The sequence below is a fragment of the Erinaceus europaeus genome, chromosome 3, assembly GCF_950295315.1.
Source record: "Erinaceus europaeus chromosome 3, mEriEur2.1, whole genome shotgun sequence".
Taxonomy (NCBI): Eukaryota; Metazoa; Chordata; class Mammalia; order Eulipotyphla; family Erinaceidae; genus Erinaceus; species Erinaceus europaeus.
The window spans coordinates 74,751,726-74,756,474 of NC_080164.1; the positions used below are offsets into that span (position 1 = coordinate 74,751,726).

Below are 4,749 nucleotides of genomic sequence, written 5' to 3' on the forward strand. Positions count from 1 at the left end.
TGGGTGTGTTTCCAGAGAGGTCTCAGGACACCTATCTTGCCCTCGCACCAGGGTCTCTTACCCCAAACATCTGTGCAGAGAAAACCACAATCCCCTTCCCCACAGGTTAATTGGGGTGTGAGGGCCTGCTACACCTATAATGAGCTTTCTGTTGGCCTTGCCAAGCTCAATTATGGGTGCATCTGCTTTCTGATTTTTCCAAGATGGTCTGGTTTTTAAAATTTTTTAAAACTACAAAGGAACAGACTGCACAGTAGCTTTTTGCTGAAGGTAAGAGGTTCTGACTGTTTTTTCCAGACTCCTGCTTTTTTGAGATGTGTCAGAATTCATAGGGTGGCTGTTGAGGATAGATGTTACTCTGAGTACTTCTGGTGAAATTTGACCCTTCCTCCCACTCCCCACAAGGCCTTTCACTCTCTTCCTTTCAAATAATAAGCAATGTGTCTACTTTTTTTATGGGAGTAGACTCCCTGCATGCTACCCAGAAACCTAAGTGATCTCTTACTTTAAATGGAGAAGTCATTGAACATTTATTTCCTAAAAGGAAGCACTGACTCAGAGGAAGTGGAAACCCCTGGAATTATTTCAATTAAGGTGATGAACACAGGGAGGAGGATGCTCCCTAGATGATTGCTATTCTCTCTTTACTTATGTATGAGTAGGATCTTAAAAAACAGAGTTACCTTAGGGATTTTCTTGGGGGGAGGGGCAGAGGAAATGGCCAAAATCTTGAATGAAAGTTAAATTTGCACTGAGCATAGTGCTCTCTCATCCCCAGTGTGTGTGTGTGTGTGTGTGTGTGTGTGTGTGTGTACACCAACACATATGCTTATGTGTGTGATAGTGGGCATGTAGGTCCAAGGAGTGTGAATGTTGCAAGACATGTAAGGTCAGTCTGTCCTCAAAGAACTTACACACTAGTGGACATGCATACAAAGCTGTGCGAAAGATGCCAGTGGAACAGAGCAGAGACAGTCACTGAGACCGAAGAGTTTAAAGCTTGAGATGGCATGAATCCTTTCTGGTTTACATGATCAGGAAAGTTTCTGGAAGAGTTTGATTTTTGGACTGGGACTAGGAAAGGTCAGAGGGAGTGGCAAGTATCAGTTCAGTAAGGATGGAAAGCACAGATGTGGGAGTGGGGGCAGCGAGAGGTGGTAGTGTAAAGACCATAGTCAGGTGGGGCAGGACCCCAGGTGTCCTGAGATCTGCTGACCCCCTGTTTGCCCGGCTGTCGTTCTTCCAGTCTGGATTTTCTTCTGCTGACATTCCTCCAAGAGCAGGAGGGTGCTTTTGAGGTCAACTTCTGGAAACAGGAAACAGTGGTTAGTAAATCAATTAATTAAGGGCTAGTGAGCCATTTACAAAGAGCAGTTATTTGTTAACTGAAGACAGACCTTGGCCCCTGATGAGAGCTCTGATTCTTCCAGAAAACTGACCAGTGCAGCAGACCTAAGACTCTGACAGGCCCTTCTTACGTGTGAAATTCCAGCAGCCTAGCTCTCCTGATGACAGAAATAACTGTAATAAACCAGGGAGGCCACAAGTCAAACAAATAATTTGGTTGACAAATAGGAATATAAACAAGACCTTGATTAATGAATTTCCTAATAGTTCTCTGTTTATTGACATTAGCTCAGCTTGGTCATTAGGTCTGACATTGCCCATATACCTTATATGGTGTAATATTTTCTATTCACTCTAAGATTACTTTGTGGCTTTTTTTGTTGTTGGATTTTTTTTATGAGTTTAAGTCCTGTCTTTCTAGTACTGAGAACCTGTTGTATGCTTCTTAACACAGATTAATTAGAGAGACAGCAAGTGAACACAGAACATGGTTCAGCTCAGGATTCTGGTGGGGTGGTAGATTGAACCTGGGATCTCCACGATTCAGGCATGAAAGTCTGGCATGCAGACATGGTGACATTTCCCTGGTTCATTTTGTGTGCTAGTTGAATTAAGTACAAGGTCACAGAGCTTCCTATAAATGGTAAGTAGAAAAAAAAATTAGAGAAATGAAAAGAGCTTTAATTTTCACATCATAAGCCCTTTGCATTGGGTTGAAAACTGGTTTTTAGCACATTTTCTTTATATATATTTAATTTATTTGTTGTTAATGATAGATTACAAGATTGTAAGATTATAGTGTATACACCACACCCACCATCAGAGTTCTGTGTCCTTAACCCCCCACCTCCCAAAGATAACCACTATAGTTCTCACAAGTCTTAGAAACAGTTTGCTTACTTCTGGTTTTTTTTTCCTCAAGTTCATGTGTATCAGATCTCTAGACTCCATATATGATTGCATCTAGTAGCTGCCTACTGTCGCTTTACTTACTTTATCTTGCACATTTTCACCACAGCCTTTGTTTCTATTGTGTGTGTGTGTGTGTGTGTGTGTGTGTGTGTGTGTGTGTGTGTGTGTGTGTGTTCCTTTTCTGACTAGAACACTGCTCAGCTCAGGCTTATGGCGGTGCTGGGACTGAACCTGGGACTTGAAGCCTCAAACATGAAAGTCCTTTGCATAACTATTATGCTATCTCCTGGTCCCTTTGTTTCCTTTTTCCTTTTTTAACTCATTGCTCAGCCCTGTTCTTTTTCGATTGTTCCAATGTTTGAGGGAGGGAGCACTCCAATCGGTTTATTCCGGGTTACAGGTGAAGGCACTTGAGCCACACCAATTCAAGTTTCCCAGAATCCATGTCCTTAAGATGCCCTGCCCTGACATGCAGGTTTTATTGAACTGAGAGAACTGAAGATCCTCTGGACTGAGAAGAAGCTTGTATCCATGCCATAACTTCTGTTCTCCTAATAAACATAGTGATCTTCTTTCCCTAAGCTTTCCCTCTTCTCCTAGTGAATTTATCTTGGGGGTATAATCTAAATGCAGCTTCATCTGTAAGCATGTCCTTTCTATAATACCTGATAATCACATATTTACTCACAGAGAGACCATCCCTTCCTGACATGCAAAATTTCCCCTTCTCTCTCCTTGGGCTCAAGGTCCCTAAACTAGGAATTTACACCTGTTTTCTTCCTTGTTGAACTGGGATTTGTGTAGTCAACTTAGTATTAGATTGACTTTTCAGTATTAGATTGATTTTTCTTTTGCCGACCATCTGATGCTATTTTAACTACCCATTCAGCCCTAGAAGAACCCAGAAGAGCAGGGTATTTTCCCTTGTGCCCCAACACAGACATCACTAAGAGAGCCCAGTAGAGGGGAAAGGATGGCAGATGGGGTGAAGTAACCCAGAGGAAAAAGAGCTTACCTGAGGTTTTTGTGGAGCTTACCTGAGGTTTTGGGGGAGCCATTACATATATGTATGATGGGCAGAACCCCTGACAGGGTTGTTCTGGGAAGGTGCCAGTATGCCTACCTTAATCACCAACCCCTGGCTTGTGTATACAAGGTAGCATTGTCCTTGTGGTCCTGGGCCAACATTCCAGCCTGGAAAACTCTCGCTGCAGCTTTAGCAACCTGGTGAAAAGCAAAGGCAGGGGGGAGTCGAAGCTGTAAATGCCAGCTGTATTTTTATTGGTCATCTGCAACTTCAAAGGCTTCCCTGCTTTAAAGGAGGCCCTAACAGGTATCCAGTCAGGCTCTCTGAGCCCTGGACCTTGGTACCTTATTGATTTTCAATGTGGTTTGACTCCCAGGTGGACAGACTTCAAAACCGTCTGTATATTTCTGCTGTTATGCCTCCACCCCTGTTAGTTTCCATCTCCAACAAGATTCTGGATATGTTTGAAGGCAGCTTTTCCTTCCTCAGCTTTCTCTCCATAATTTTCATTTGGACAGGAATCAGAAAGGCCAGGCCACTTCTGCTGGGGTGTATGTCTCACATTGCTTAGACTGAGCTGGACCAGCTGCTGGTGAGTGTGAGGGACAAGATGCAGTCCTTGCCCGGCAGGAGTTCTACCCCTTTGGGTCCATCTAAATCTATTTTAAGTGCGGCCACCTTGGTAGGCATGGAAGGCAGGGGTAGTGACGTGATGTGACTTCCAGTTGCAAACAGATTCGGCAGAACTGACTTCAGGCCCTGGGTTATTTATGAAACTCTACTCTGCCCAGTCCTGTGGACTGGAACTGTCATTAAATAACTTACAGGGCAGGCACTAGCATTCACTGATAGTCCCACTTCAATGTCTTCAATGTCAAACACTGCTCTGGGAAGCAGGTTATTCTTAGCTCTTCTTTATCAATGACTAATAATGGCTTTACAGAGGTTTAATATCATGTCATGAGCAGAAGGAAGAGTGAGATGTGATGATGGGATGTTCTTGTTACATATCAGGCTGGACTGGGTGTGTCTCTGTGTGCACTGTGGAGAAAAGTTAAGAACCTTGTCATCTCATCAATTAAACAGACCTGTTCATATGGAATAAACAAGTCAGATTAAGTTTATGTGTGAGAATAGCAAACACTTTCACAACTCCTACCAGGTGTGGGGGTACATCAATATTCCTCCACTATGAACTAAACCTTATGTAGAAACAAAAGCATAAAGAGATTGGCTAACCTCTACAACTAGGTAATAGAGCTAGAAGAAATGTTAGATTTGAGATTCAAACCTACAGTGTGTCTTAAATACTTCCTTACATTTCAGGACAGCTGGAGGGAATGTCTGCAGCGGGGAGTGATACAAGCCTTAAGTTTGAGAGATTTTTTATTTTTATTTTTATGATTTAATAATGATTGACAAGATTGCAGGATAAGAGGGGTACAATTCCATATTGTTGGTTT

General features: G+C 42.7%; 1 long non-coding RNA gene across 1 annotated transcript; it reads right to left on the bottom strand.

The window, feature by feature from the left end:
- Window positions 1-979: 979 nt before the first annotated feature.
- LOC132537677 (uncharacterized) lies at window positions 980-1,515 on the bottom strand. The gene is made up of 2 exons (XR_009549138.1): window positions 1,398-1,515; window positions 980-1,306 (listed from the first exon to the last, which is right to left on the bottom strand). It is a non-coding gene; the product is annotated as an uncharacterized LOC132537677 (long non-coding RNA).
- Between the last annotated feature and the right edge of the window lie 3,234 nt (window positions 1,516-4,749).